The sequence below is a fragment of the Bos javanicus genome, chromosome 9 (genome assembly GCF_032452875.1).
Source record: "Bos javanicus breed banteng chromosome 9, ARS-OSU_banteng_1.0, whole genome shotgun sequence".
Taxonomy (NCBI): domain Eukaryota; kingdom Metazoa; phylum Chordata; class Mammalia; order Artiodactyla; family Bovidae; genus Bos; species Bos javanicus.
Window position 1 is genome coordinate 58,644,484 of NC_083876.1, and position 16,345 is coordinate 58,660,828.

The window sequence follows — 16,345 nt, forward strand, 5'->3', positions numbered from 1 at the left end:
TAAAAAGCAACAGGATTTACTGTAGCAGAGGGAACAATGTTCAGTATCTATGGTAACCTGTAATGGAAAATAACCAGAAAAAATTATATGTATATAGATAGATAGATAGATGAACCACTTTGTACACCTGAAGCTAACACAGTATTATATATCATCTATAAAAAATAAAAGTCATTTATTAGTCAAGAAAAGAAAAAAATGAAACAAAGACTAAAGTGAGCTTTCCAAAAGAATCACAACCACACACACACACACATAAACTTATACATACATATACATACACATGTTAGCATTAATGTTGAGCAAACAGACTTGTCAAGAAAATCTGTTTGTATTCTAAATCTCTCATTGCATGTGTGCATATACATATTGACAAAGTAAACAAAGTTCATGTTTTTAATATGCTGTCAGCATCTGGCTGCATTTACTTAATCATTTACTTACTAGTATATGAAGACACAATAAAACACTGCAAAGTCATACTTTATAAACCACGTGTGAAGAGAAGAGAGAAGCCTGGCCCACTGTTTAGGGTCTGAGGCCTCTTAAAATAAGTTGTGAATTGCCCTTTTTAATCAGGACACCGGGGAAGAGAATGATTTCTTTTGAGTGCAAGCACTTCAGAATTCCTGGTGTCAAGTGGAAGCCCACAGGCCTCAGAAGCCAGGCTCTTCTCCCTTGAAGAAGTTTCAGTGCATGCACATTAGATGCTTACATGCTCTTGAATGCAGCCTATTATAAGGACAACAAAGACGAGATCAGTGAAAAGAATTTCTTACAGAAATAGGCACCACCCCAGGAGCCAGTTTTAGGCTGGGAGTAATAGAAAGATAAAATAGAAAGGTGGTGACCTTCATTCTTCATCTCCCTACAACTTGATGGCTTATTTTTGATATAAATCCTTCTGGCTAAAATATAGACTTTAAAAAAAGCATTAAAAACATCAGACTTTAGTGAGGTGTGGGGAAGTGGAGGGGGTTCCTGTGGAGCAGAACTCTGATTACACAGAGGGGGTCAGCTCTTTCTACAGAACAAAATTTATTTTGTATGATTTACTCTCAGAGCTCACTCTTTATATCAATTCATCCTATGAGCTCATCAATTAATTCCAGATATTTTAGAATAGAGGAGAACAGTACTCTTTAAATAAAATCTAAAATGTTTGCTGATTATGTCTTCCTGTATGCTGTTACCTTCAGCCATTTTCATCTGGCTCTAATGAAAATTTTGAAGTAACTTACTAAATGCACCAAACAAAACTAACATTCTAATCTCAGGAGCATTCCAGTTATTACATAAAAACATAATTTATGTAACTTCTACTTTGCTCGTTATCTTTCTTTACTTTGCATTTAAGTATTACTTTGGCTACTAATTACCCTGGTGTATGCATGCTACTTAACTCATTTTCATTCTAACCTGTCCCTAACTCAATTCTCAGTGACTTCAACTCATTCAAAGTGAAAAGAAAGTGTTAGTCACTCAGTCATGCCTGTCTCTTTGCTACCCTTTGTACTCTAGTCCACTAGGCTCCTATGTCCATGGGATTCTCCGGGCAAGAATACTGAAGTGGGTTGCCATTTCCTTCTCCAGGGGACCTTCCTGACCCAGGGATTGAACCCCGTTCTCCCGCATTGCAGGCAGATTCTTCACTGTCTGAGCCACCAGGGAAGCCCCACTAATGGCAATTCACACAAACCCCCCCAAAAAAAGACGAGAGTAAGAATCATGCTCTCCAATTTTAGCCCAATTAATGGAATGACAGCATTTACTTCATGATAGATCATACGCATAACAGAGTTAACTGTAATAGAGCTTCACAAGCCAAGAATCTACAGGACTCCCATGAACACAAAAAGTAAGTTTTCCCTAAATGAAGTGAGAGCTCTCATGGGTTCTGAATCATTCATTTTAACTGCACATGTATAGTAGGTATTTTTTAAGATCTAATAATAATCTGTACATATTTCCCAATTATCTGTATATCTAACCTAAGTTTTCTAAACCTATATCTTCTTGGACTTTCTCCAGGTAATTAAAATTGCTTTATAAAAATAATAATCTAGTAATCATTTTGCTAATTTCCACATGTCCCTATGTGAGAAGGAAGCAATGCTAGGATGTTGTGAGAGATGGTATTGTCCTATCCCCACCTCTAGAGACACCAGAGCAGAAACCTCAGCGCTGAAGTTTCCAATCTTGTAAATGGCAGAGCCAGGTTTCTCAGGAATTCCAACTCCTTTCCTATTAGGGTGGGTATTCTACTGCTTGGAAAGGAAGTCCTCTGTGGAGGCTACCATGAAGGTTATGAAGGCTGATGCTTACGGGACTAGCAGGGAAGAATTCTGGAGTTCGGAGAGAATGTATGAGATGGGGAACCTGAAAGAACCATGGAAACTAGAAAAAAAGAAGCAGCTGGGTGTAGTATTAAAATGGTTACCTTGAGCCAATCACTTAATATCTCTGGATGCTGTGCATGTACTTGAGTTTGAATAGGCCGGCAAGTAGAGGACCTGTATGGGTCACTTGTTTCGTCCAGTGCATTTTTTTTGTTTTTACAAATGAATAAACAAACACCAATCTAAGCTCTCAAAAATGATAGAGTTAATTGTGGAACTAGAAAGCAAAGAATTTTGCAAAATTTGGTGATAATATCTACTTTGTCTAAGCCTTAGGGTTGTTTGAAAAATCAAATAAAGTATATGAAAAACACCATTGAAAACTGGTTCTTACCCCATTTTGCCTGAGACAGAGGGCATTTTCTCAAACACAGAGCTAAAAGAGGGAGGTTCTGGCGAACTGGGACAAAATGTCAGTGATGCTAGGTACAATGTACATTTAATGTGTTACATCAGTTCAAATATTATATATATATAGCACAATTCTATGGACAGAGGTCAAGGATGTTTTGAGTTGAAAAAAATGAAGCTTGTACCTCAAACTGAAGAGTATCTGTGATTCAGACCAAAGAACTTTGTGTCCTCAGGGCCAAAACCTGAGAATAATAGCTTTGGAACAGCTGAGAAAGTGCCAACAGACAGGAAAGAGTGATAGATTCAGGGGTAGAGTAAAAAAAAAACAAATACAGTGGATGGACAACTGTAAAAGGAAGGTTCCGGCAAAAAAATGGCATCAAGCCAAGCCAGAATGAATTTATCCCAAACTGGGCATACATGGTGTAACTTCCTTTTGCATTTCAACTTAATCTGTTATTGTTTTGGTTTACTTTTACACACTTCTACAGTAGTAAAAAGAATGAAGAGAAGACATAGCAAAAGAAACTCAAAAGCAAAATGTTCAAATTTTTATAGACCATCATTTTCTGAAAAGCAAAACTAAGAATTCAAACGCAGCAAAACAGGTTGTGTTTGCTTTGAATGTGCATTTAATCTCATGAAAATTAGGTGTGATTTCTGAGGGCTTCTCTGGTGCCTTAAACAATAAAGAATCTGCCTACAGTGCAGGAGACTCAGGTTTCATCCCTTGGTTGGGAAGATCCCCTGGGGAAGGGAATGGCAACCCACTCCAGCATTCTTGCCTGGAGAATTCCATGGACAGAGGAGCCTGGCGGGCTATAGTCCAGGAGTTACAAAGAATCAGACAAGACTGAGGGACTAACATTTTACTGTGATTTATGTAGGAGGTCGAGAAGAGTTGGACACGACTGAGAGACTTCACTTTCACTTTTCACTTTCATGCACTGGAGAAGGAAATGGCAACCCACTCCAGTGTTCTTGCCTGGAGAATTCCAGGGACGGCGGAGCCTGGTGGGCTGCCGTCTATGGGGTCGCACAGAGTCGGACACGACTGAAGCGACTTAGCAGCAGCAGCAGCGAATACATTCCAGTATGGCTCCACAGAAGTGAAGTCTAGCCCCGAGCCTACTACTAGAAACGATAATGGCATTGAATCCATCAGGTTTCCTCTGTGAGTTTCATGTGCTTCCTCTGTATAAAAGGGCCCTTAAACCAGAATACCTCCAAATTCCTTTGAAATTCAAAAACTTTGTAATTGGGGAATCACAAAATTCAGATTCTGGTAATTTGATTCTTCCTTTACATTTTTATCTCCTGCTGGAAAGGTGACGTTCTTGACCACCAGTGAAATTGGGAGGCAAGTGACAGGGGTAATTGATATTCTTATAGACTGTGAGATATCTAACCAGACAGATCTTTTGAGTCCTACCTCCAAGACTTATTGGCCAGAGAACTGCAGCTGGTTGCAAAGTCTAAGATCACTCATTTGAAAATGATGTTGGCTATAACTCAGAGTGTGACTGCGGCGATTGAATAAGACAGTGTCACAGTGTCTGGCACATGGTCTGCAGCCCATAATTTTTTTCTTGCTTGCTTTCCTTTTGGATCAAAATTACATAATACATAGTTTGTAGCTAAAAGAGTAAAATGTAATAAATGACTTGAAAAACAGTAAATTTCTGCTCTCCGTCATAATGAGTATTTACCATCAGCCCCAATACACAGACCATCCATTTGTGATTATCTTGACCTGCCTTCACAACCCCCAGGCTAATCTCTTTTAATAACATTTTTAAATAAAGTGGAATAAATAATACACTTGAATGCTGAAATCTACAGCACCACTAAACTTCAGTTTTGAATTTCTATAAATACTTATCCCTAATGATTCCATTGAAATTTCAGTAATTAGTACAAGTGATTTAAACCAAGCATATTTGGCTTCATGACAATAGATACAGCTACTATGTTATTTATTGTATGAATTGCTGTACACCATTTCTTTTTCTTCTCCCCACAGTGATAATAATTTGTTCTAGTAGCAGCGGAAGAAAGCAGTTGTCCTAACCATATCACTTACTCTGTTGGCAAAGAATCACTTTAATTCCTCTTTGAATTGACATGGAATGAATCAGAAGATTCTGTTCTTGAGTGGTTCAGTTTACTCAATATCTGTATTTATCAACTTTAATATACATAGGCATCTTCAAAATAATTATACAACACACATATCCATGCATATAATTACACAAAGGTAATGTTTAAAATCTGGACTGCAAGGAGATCCAACCAGTCCGTTCTGAAGGAGATCAGCCCTGGGATTTCTTTGGAAGGAATGATGCTAAGGCTGAAACTCCAGTACTTTGGCCACCTCATGAGAAGAGTTGACTCAGTGGAAAAGACCCTGATGCTGGGAGGGATTGGGGCCAGGAGGAGAAGGGGACAACAGAGGATGAGATGGCTGGATGGCATCACTGAGTCGATGGACGTGAGTCTGGGTGAACTCCGGGAGTTGGTGATGGACAGGGAAGCCTGGCGTGCTGCGATTCATGGGGTCGCAAAGAGTCGGACACGACTGAGCGACTGAACTGAACTGGACTGAATGTTTAAAAAACAAATTACTTCATCTATAGGTGCTGATTTTATTCAAAGCACACTGGCACTGTTACCACCTAGCGCAAAGTCCTAATTTGAGGAATCATTCTCAAAAGGGGCTGAACAAATTCCAATTTGCAATACCAAGCAGGCTCATAAGGAAAGGGTTATCATTTCTTTAATGAGTGGGGCTCTGATCCCTTCATTCAAGGTGAGACTGTGAAAATGTTAAATGACACATGAGGCATGAATATTCATTTGACACCTAGATATACACACACCAATGTTTGTTTTCATATAAGTTACTGGTGTGGTAGAGATTTCTCATTAAAGACAAATTTTTGGTTGAACGCTATTACTAGCTTACCAAAGCACTGTCTGCTTTTACAATATATATGGCATTTGATCCAGAATGCCACATGGGCAGCCACTCTCTCAATAGGCTTTGTCACCCTGAAATACACACCCGGGATCTGTCCCTCCTGAAATTAGATTACTAACTCGCAATCAGTTTTATCTGTGTCCAAGAGGGCTTCAGGCAGATATGATGATTCACGGACTGAAAATGATCATTCCCCTCCCTTCCCTCTTCCTGCACCATCAAATGGCTTCACATTCTGCCTTTTCTTGCCTGAACTGCTGCAAGAGTGCTCTGATTGGTCTGCCAAATTCTAGTCTTACTTCTTTCAAATATGTTTTTCACATTCAAGTCAAATCTGATCTGGCCCCTCTTTTAAATAGTCAAAACTATTAACACGACTGAGGGGTGTCTGGTGCTTTGTCTTGTTGCTTCTCTGCCTTGTGAGCTCTGTCCCAGTCATCTTGAGACACTTGCAGTGCTCAGAACTGGATATGTATATTCTTGCCTCCGGGCTTTCCCAGTGGATCAGAGGTAAAGAATCTGCCTGCATTGCCGGAGACATGGGTTCAATCCCTGGGTTGGGAAGATCCCCTGGAGGAGGGCGTGGCAACCCCTCCAGTAGTCTTGCCTGGAGAATCCCATGGACAGAGAAGCTTGGTGGGCTGAAGTCCATAGGGTCACAAAGAGTTGGACACGCCTGAAGTGACTGAGCACATATGCACTCTTGTCTCCAGGACTCTGCGCATTCTATACCCTCTGCCCAAACTGTTAGGTCTCCTCCTCCCAACCTTCCCATCAGCCCCTAGAGCTTCACTAGATGAACTCTTGACTTCTCTCCTTTAGATATTAATGTAGCCGTGACTCACTCTAAGAATCCTTTCCTGACACTCCTCCAACCTCTTCTAAAGAGCTCATGATTTGTCCCTACATGATAATGGATTACTTGTATGTGGGACTCAGCATACTGTACCATAATTTCTGGGATTCCCTTGTAGCTCAGTCTGTAAAGAATCTGCCTGTAATGCAGGAGACCTAGGTTCAATTCCTGGGTTGGAAATAGCCCCTGGAGAAGGAAATAGCAACCTACTTCAGTATTCTTGCCTGAGAAATCCCATGGACAGAAGAGCCTGGTGGGCTACAGTCCCTAGGATCGCAAAGAGACAGACATGACCTAGCAACTAAACCACAACCACCATAATTTCTCGTTTGCTTTTTTGTCTCTCCCATAAAATATTCTTATAAACTCCTTGAGTGCAAAGATTATATATTATCAACTGTGGTGTTATACCACAAGCAGAATAGCCAGCACGTAATAGATGCTTAATAAATACTAATAATGAATAAATAAAAATAATTAAAATTAGTTATAAAGCTTCATGTGTTTAAGAGATGTCTTTATTCATTTACTTCCAAACAAAAATTCCATTCCAATCTAAGAAATATGCTCTACTTAATAAATGAGTAATGAAAAATTCTTAAATTGTTCTATGTTTAATTATAAAAAATATGTATCCTTTAAATAAATATTGTTAAATTTACTTTCATTTGAAAGCCTGTTACTCAATTTCACCAAATAGAAAAACACAAGAAAAACAAACTTCAATTTTAAAACATTCCTTTCTTCCTTCTATTTTAAGGAAAGCAAATATGGAAAAAGTAGCCTTAATCCTAGCCTTTGCTGATCATTTCCCATATAACTCGTTTAACTACCCTACTGTTCTGGTTACCAACTGCTGCACAACAAATCACCCCAAATTTAATTGCATAAAAATGAGGATCGTTTATTATCATCTCTCATGGTTTGGGCTGCTGACCTGGTTCAGCTAATTGGTTGTTGCTCAGTGCCTTTCATATGGTTTTGGTCAGATGGTGAACTTGAGTTATTTTGATCATTTCCTCAGTCATATGTCTCATGATGGATGCTGGCTGTCAGCTGCATCTTCAGTGGGAGCTGTTGGCCAAAATACTTACAAGTAGACTCTCTCCATGAACTGGGTTTCTGCAAAGCATGGAAGCTAGGTGCCAAGAACAGTTACTAGTCTTTCTAACCTAGTCTCAAAACTCGTGCAGTCTTGTTTCCCTCCAGTTTGTTCTTTGGAAGGAGGTTCATAAGGCCAGCCTATATTTTAAAGAGAAGAGACTTGGACTTTAGCTCTTGATGAGAGGGCATGTTTTAAAGCCATCAAATTTACCTAACCACTAGTCTCCATTCTTGGTTTTTTTTTTTTTTTTGGCTGCACAAGGCATGTAGGATCCTAGCCCGCTGACAAGGAATTGAATCCGTGGGCCCTCCATTTGAAGTGGTGGTAATGGTTTAGTCATTAAGTCACGTCCAACTTTTGCAATCCCATGACTGTAGCCCACCAGGCTCTTCTGTCTATGGGATTTCCCAGGCAAGGATACTGGAGTGGGTTGCCATTTTCTTTTCCAGGGTATCTTCCTGACCCAGCGACTGAATACAAGTCTCCTACGTTGCAGGCAGATTCTTTACCAACTGAGCCACCAGGGAAGCTCCCTTTGAAGGGCAGTCCTAACTACTAGACTGCTAGGTAAATCCCTAAACATTCTTCTTTCTAATGGACATACTACTTCATCTACCCCTCTCACTGCAAGCTTGTTTTCCCAACATTTGATTGTCTATTCCTTCATGTTTGTGTTTTCTTTCTGTAAGGTAAGCTCAGCCTGTTGAGAGACTACATGGGCACCGGCGTTTATAATCCTGCATCCATGTGGACATGAGAATGTTTGTGCTGGATCTCAGAGAATGGATACCTGTGTGTTCACATGTGTGGAAGGATGCAGCTGCTCCAAGATGTACTCCATTGTTGCTGTAAACTCCCCTCTGTTTTTCTCTATTAAATCGATTGATATACATAAGACTATTGGGAACTGTAGTTTTCTTAGGTTATGGTTGACTTTCTCTGAATCAAAAGTGGCTGATTCTTTTTTAAAATACTCTATTTAGGGTGATAAAAAAACATTTGAAAATAGATCATAGTGAGAGTTGTACGTTGTCGATGTAAGTAATTCCACTGAATTGTATGCTTCAGTTCAGTTCAGTTCAGTCACTCAGTTGTGTCCAACTCTTTGCAACCCCATGAATCACAACACACCAGGCCTCCCTGTCCATCACCAACACCTGGAGTTCACTCAGACTCACGTCCATCCAGTCAGTGATGCCATCCAGCCATCTCATCCTCTGTCATCCTCTTCTCCTCCTGACCCCAATCCCTCCCAGCATCAGGGTCTTTTCCAATGAGTCAACTCTTCGCATGAGGTGGCCAAAGTACTGGAATTTCACCTGTAGCATCATTCCTTCCAAAGAAACCCCAGGGCCCATCTCCTTCAGAATGGACTGGTTGGATCTCCTTGCAGTCCAAGGGACTCTCAACAGTCTTCTCCAACACCACAGTTCAAAACCATCAATTCTTCGGTGCTCAGCTTTCTTCACAGTCCAACTCTCACATCCATACATGACCACTGGAAAAACCACAGCCTTGACTAGATGGACCTTTGTTGGCAAAGTAATGTTTCTGCTTTTGAATATGCTATCTAGGTTGGTCATAACTTTCCTTCCAAGGATAAGTGCCTTTTAATTTCATGGCTACAGTCACCATCTGCAGTGATTTTGGAGCCACAAAAAATAAAGTCTGACACTGTTTCCACTGTTTCCCCATCTATTTCCCATGAAGTGACGGGACCGGATGCCATGATCTTCGTTTTCTGAATGTTGAGCTTTAAGCCAACTTTTTCACTCTCCACTTCCACTTTCATCAGGAGGCTTTTTAGTTACTCTTCACTTTCTGCCATAAGGGTGTTGTCATCTGCATATCTGAGGTTATTGATATTTCTCCTGGCAATCTTGATTCCAGCTTGTGCTTCTTCCAGCCCAGCATTTCTCATGATGTAGTCTGCATGTAAGTTAAATAAGCAGGGTGACAATATACAGCCTTGACATACTCCTTTTCCTGTTTGGAACCAGTCTGTTGTTCCATGTCCAGTTCTAACTCTTGCTTCCTGACCTGCATACAGGTTTCTGAATTGTATTCTGAATTGTATGCTTAAGTGGTATTAATTGGCAAGTGATATATATTTATGTATATTTACATACATATATGTATATGATGTATACATATACATATATGTATATAGAAAGAGAAAGAATTGTAGTTTAAAAAATCAGTAATGGTGTACACTAAAAACCATTGAATTGTGCAGTTTAAATGGGTGAACTTGTCTGAGATATGAATTACATCAATCAAATTGCTAAAAATGTTCAAGGGAGAGAAATGGATACTGCTGTTCACTACCCACAATTCTAAAGAAAGGTGTTCTTTTATCCATGGGATTCTCTTGGCAAGAATACTGAAGTGGGTTGTCATTTTTTTCTCCAGGGGATCTTCCCCACCCACGGATTGAACCTAAGCCCCCTGCACTGCAGGTGGTTTCTTTACTGACTGAGCCACTGTCTATTCTATTCAATAATAGAAGAAATAAAATTATGTATTATGCATTCATTATGTTTATAAACAGTGATATAGGGTTTACTGGTTACTGTTACAATACAGCCTATTACTTGTGTACATTTTGCCAGATTTAAGTTTTCAGAGGTTTATTTTAGGTCTTTTGTGCTTTTGTTTGTTTTACAGACAATTATCAGACGCTCTTTATGCTTCCAAATTGGAGGCACTTTATCTATGCTGACACTAGGTGAGTATCACATATACATCCAAAGACACTAGCCCTGGCCTAGGTAAGAAATCTAAGTCAGACTGTGAAGAGTTACGGATGACCCTATGCATAAACGCTTTTCATTTTTGTATAAAACCTTTTCCTGTGTTGTACTTCTAATGATTTCCATCGTTGAAATTTTTGGCTCTCAAGTGAAAATGCGGGCGTGGAATCAGCATATGGAAATATATATGTGGAACAAAGAGTAAAAGTAAGACAACATGTAGGTGTTGAATTTTGTGTTATGATTTGTTTTCATTTCAGGCTGGAACCAAAGAATAAAAAAAAAAAGTTATCCATCCAACCTCTTACTTTTAGTGAGGCTCAGTAAAAACTTTTCAGCAAACTGAAATTCCAAATGAGCCCTGGCTATGGATCACTCATATTTCTGAATATCTGGTTCCAATTCTATTCTAGTCCGTCCTATCCCATTCAGTCCTAACAGGGACTACCACCCTCAGTCCACCCTTCTGTTAGAGCTCAGCTTGTTAGTAAGTAGAAAAAATTACACTGGTCTGATTAATCTAAATAGGCTTTTTCTGCTCCTTTACGTGGATGTTGAGAATATACAGAAAATGTGTCAGATACCCAAGATCTAGAGAATCAGAGAATAGCAAGGAGAGATAAAAAGACCTTCTTCAATGAACAATGCAAAGAAATAGAGGAAAATCATAGAAAGGGAAAGACTAGAGATCTCTTCAAGAAAGCTGGAGATATCAAAGGGACATTTCATGTTAGGATGGGCATGATAAAGGACAGAAACAGTAAACACTTAACAGAGGCAGAAGAGATTAAATAGATGTGGCAAAAATACACAGAAGAACTGCATAAAAAAAGATCTTGATGAGCTAGATAATGACTACGTGTGGTCGTTCACCTGGAGTCAGATATCCTGCAGTGTGAAGTCAAGTGAACCTTAAGAAGCATTACCACGAACAAAGCTAGTGGAGGTGATGGAATTCCAGCTGAACTATTTAAAATACTAAAAGATGATGCTGTTAAAGTGCTGCACTCAAATGTCAGCAAATTTGGAAAACTCAGCAGTGACCACAGAACTGGAAAAGGTAAGTTTTCATTCAAATTCCAAATTAGGGTATTCCTAAAGAATGTTCAAACTGCCAGAAATTTGTGCTTACACATGGGAAGTAAGAAAGCAAGCAAGGGAATTCCAGAAGAACATTTACTTCTGTTTCATTGACTACTAGAAAGCCTTTGATGGTATGAATCACAACAAACTGTGGAAAATTCTTAAAGAGATGGGAATACCAAACCATCTTACCTGTCTCCTGAGAAATACATTTGCAGGTCAAGAAGCAACAGTTAGAACCAAACATGGAAAAAGGGACAACTTCAAAATTGGGAAAGGAGTATGAGGAGGCTGTATACTGTCACACTGCTTATTTAATTTATATGCAGAGTACATCATGCAAAAAGCCAGGCTGGATGAGTTACAAGCTGGAATCAAGACTGCCAGGAGAAATATCAACAATCTCAGATATGCAGATAATACCATTTTAATGGCAGAATGCAGAGAGGAACTAAAGAGTCTTTTGATGAGAGTAAAGGAGGAGAGTGAAAAAAACTGGCTTAAAATTCAACATTAAAAAATCTAAGATCATGGCATTCAGTCCCACTACTTCATGGCAAATAGAAGGGGAAATGTGGAAGGAATGAGAGATTTTCTCTTCTTAGGCTCTAAAATCACTGTGGATGGTGACTGTAGCCATTAAATTAGAAGACGCTTGCTTCTTGAAAGGAAGGCTATGACAAACCTAGAGAGTATATTAGAAAGTAAAGACATCACTTTGCTGACAAAGGGCCATGTAGTAAAAGCTATGGTCTTTCTAGTAGTCACATATGGATGTGAGAGTGGGACCATAAAGAAGGCTGAGCATCGAAGAATTGATGCTTTTGAACTGTGGTGCTGGAGAAGAGACTCTTGAGGGTCCCTTGGACAGCAAGGAGATCAAACCAGTCAATCCTAAGGGAAATCGACCCTGAATACTCATTGGAAGCTGAAGCTCCAATACTTTGGGTACTTGATGAGAAGAACTGACTCATTGGGAAAGACCCTGAAGCTGGGAAAAATTGAAGCAAAAGGAGAAGAGGGTGGCAGAGGATGAGATGGTTGGATAACATCACTGATTCAATGGACATGAACTTGGGCAAACTCCATGAGATAATGAGGGACATGGCGTCCTGGCATGCTGCAGTCCATGGGGTCTCAAAGTCATGGGGACACGACTTAGTGACTGAATAACAACAACTCAAGATCTAGACCCTAGACTACTCTATTATAAAGATCACATACCTCACACTTGAGTGTCTAGAAAATAACTAAACCAATGAAACCTCTGAAAAAACATCTTCTCTGGAGGATGTAAGCTAGCATACACTACTTAAAAAACAAAATTTTAAAGAAATGACTATTAAGTACATTATCTAACCAATTGTCTTACCCCTATGCCCCATTTTACTATTTCCGGGACACCCTGATTACACTATTTAGTCATATCTCTTTTAACGATAAACTTAATGACTTCAATTAAGTCATATTCTCTACATCTGTGATATCTGTTCCTTTGGGCTGTTATAACAGAAAACCATGAAATGGGTGGTTTATCAACAACAGAAATTTATGTCTCAAAGTTCTAGAGACTCTGCTGCTGCTGCTGCTGCTGCTAAGTCACTTCAGTCGTGTCCGACTCTGTGCAACCCCATAGACGGCAGCCCACCAGGCTCCTCTGTCCATGGGATTTTCTAGGCAAGAGTACTGGAGTGGGGTGCCATCGCCTTCTCTGCTAGAGACTCTAGTCCATGATAAAAGTGCTAACAGATTCAGTGCCCAAGAATCTGTTTTTTGGCTCAACCTGTTTTTTGGCTCATAGAAGGTTATCTGGTAGAAGGGGTAAGGGAGCTCTCTGGAGTCTCTTCTACAAGGGCGTTAATCCTGGCTCCCAAAGAATGTTTTCTAATATTACAGAACCTGAGAGAAGATTCTCAACCTTGTCACACCTACTTCCCCTTTTATTACAAATATTTGACATTCTGTCCACTATACTGAAATGAAGTTTGTAGATAATATAATCTACAGTACATACAACTTCAAAGAATCAATATAATGACATGACATGTACAAATAAAATAAGAGGAAAGTAATTTATCATAAGGTACTGTGTAGTTTACATGTAAGTGTTTGAAAACTGCACTAGAAAACAAAATAAAGAGATTACACATTTGCATCTGTTAGCAATAACTTAAATGAAAGAGCTACAAAGCTTACTGATTTAGGTGTGTTTTATTTGCTATATAAATTCCCCTACAATAAGAGTGTTGGTAATTTGATTTTCTGTTATGTAAGAAAAAAATAATTTTATAGTTCTGAACAAAATAAAGTGCAGCCTTCCCTAGATTTATACAATATTTGCATTCCAGGTAATTCAGCATACACTATGATCATGCAAAAAAAAAATTTACTTTGTGTTTATGTGTATAAAAGTATTATGTTCCAGTCTCAGAAAATTAAAATCTGTTTCTGAACTCACAAAAATATCTGATGGAATACTTCAAAATCCTATAAATATTAAGACAAATTTTCAACATGCTAGCTAGCTAGCAACCCAGGTCACTCCTCCTAAATGGCTCTCATTCCTCTAAACTTGAGACAACTAAACATGCCTTCATAAATGCCCCAAAAGTCCTTTAGAAAGAAGTACCACCCACCATGAGAACTATGTTCTCATTTGCCAGAATGAATTACTCTTCCTATGCTGTGTTCTGGACTGCCCCGGTCCCTTGGTGGACAGGGTGTCCTCACACTGCTGACGGCCAATGGTCTTACTTTTGGGTTTAGATTCTCTAAAGCATTAGATTGTACATCTGGTGTCTTTTTACATAGTCCCCATATTTCAAGAAGGCATCCGCTCCCCTTTATGGTTCTACCTAAATGTCAAGGAGGAAATCCATGGGAATTTCCCCCTGATTTGGAATTCTTCCTGTAGCTCTAAAGCTCCACCCACGGTCTCTCATCCCTTATCTTGAGGCTCAGCCTCTCACACACTGGATGCAGGGCACTGATGCACCAGATAAGCTGTCCCTTCTATTTCTGAGAGAGGCTTCACTCCAACTCTGCTGTCCTTCCTGTCCCTTAATAAGGTTGTGTTTATTTTGCAAAGGGACAAATCCATGCCTAGTCGGGATTATCAAGGTAAAATAGCAGAGCCTCAGTGACCTTTCAGTTCTCTCAGTAAATAAATACTAGACTGAATATTGAATCTGGGATTCTGGTAAACTTTAGACATAGACATATTTGTTGTTGTTATTCATACTAGACAGAACTTTCCACCCCAGGAATGTGTCCTCAGCCTTCCTTCATTTTTCTGAAGTCAGCAAGAGTGTGGGTTTTGTAAGTGTCAAACAAAATGTCACAACTTATCATACTTGATCTGTTCCAAGCTTTTTATTCTCTTCCCTCCTGAAGCATGGACTTCCCTGGTGGCTCAGACCGTAAAGCGTCTGCCTATAATGCGGGAGACCCGAGTTCAATATCTGGGTCAGAAAGATCCCCTTGAGAAGGAAATGGCAACCCACTCCAGTACTCTTGCCTGGAAAATCCCATGGACGGAGGAGCCTGGTAGGCTACAGTCCATGGGGTCGCAAAGAGTTGGACAGGACTGAGTGACTTGACTTTCTTTCTTTCTCCTGAAGCAACATCTAAAAATAATCAGTCTATGTAAACTGGGAAAATGCCACACTGTTCTTCTCTGGGCTAGTCCAGCCCTCCTCTGCCTAAACCTAGAACAGCATTTTCCTTGGAAGAAAAATCTGATCATGATGATATAAAGAGAGGAGAGGAACAATTAACCATCTACAACTGCATTTAAGGTTGTCATGAGGCATATTCACAGCAGTTAATATGATCTAACATATTAACTCTGTAATAGTAGTTTAGTTATAAAACTTCTGCAATGTAGTTTAAGTGGAAATATTTTTTTAAACTGTGACAGACCAAAAAACAAAAAGTACAACACACACACACACACACGCAACTATTCTCCAAATTGTCATTTTTCCCTATATTCCTTTCAGTCATTTTCCTGCTTTCTCTGGGGAAAAATCCCCACCCCACATCTGTACACACATACACAGCTTTGTGAGTAAAGATAAATAAAGACCAGTCACTTTGTCCCCTCCCTTTGTTCTGTGATTCGCGTCTGTGAAGAGTTGTCAGTCTGTAGTTGCTGCCTGCTGGCAGAGCAAGTGTACTTCTTAATCTATTTCACACGATTATGGCCCAAAGAGAGATCACTCCGTTTTTCCTTAATTTTGCTAAAGAGGCCTGTGCTTTCAGGGTGGAGCTTAGAAAGAAAACCAGCAGGAAAGTCAAGTGCACTTGATGAAAAACCGCCCACAGCTCCCAGTTTCACAGGTCGGTGGAGCCCCCGCAACTCTGCAGGACCAGCAAGCGTCTCCGCCGACGTTGTAGGCACACAAGTTCACAACACGTTAAGAAACGAGACTTTCTCATTATGAGGCAGTCTACTCAACTGAGTTATCAGAGGATTGAAATAAAAGGATTTCAGTCATCCTTTCTTGAAAAATCAGGGCATCCATTAGGAAATGAATCAGAATTCCAAAACTGTTTTTTTTTTCCCCTAGTAGTATGAAAATAGTGATAAAAGCAATAATTCTAATTATTTTTTATTAAAGGCCTAATATGTGCCACACACAATACTTAATATTTTATATGCATTAATTTTATTTCTGACCTCCACTCTTTAAGAATGAAGAATACTCATTCTTAATTCAGGTAGAAGTAAGAATACTCATTGTCATTAAATTATATCTTTTAAAAAATTAGAATATTAGTATGTCTGAATGTTAATCTTAGCCTGATAACATC

General features: G+C 39.4%; 1 long non-coding RNA gene across 3 annotated transcripts in view; it reads left to right on the plus strand.

The window, feature by feature from the left end:
* LOC133253943 (uncharacterized) overlaps positions 1-16,345 on the plus strand; it is a 259,624-nt gene that overhangs the window by 178,349 nt on the left and 64,930 nt on the right. For all 3 annotated transcript variants that reach the window (XR_009738504.1, XR_009738503.1, XR_009738505.1), the window contains one exon: positions 10,362-10,422. This is a non-coding gene — a long non-coding RNA (uncharacterized LOC133253943). The remainder of the gene's footprint in view (positions 1-10,361; positions 10,423-16,345) is intronic.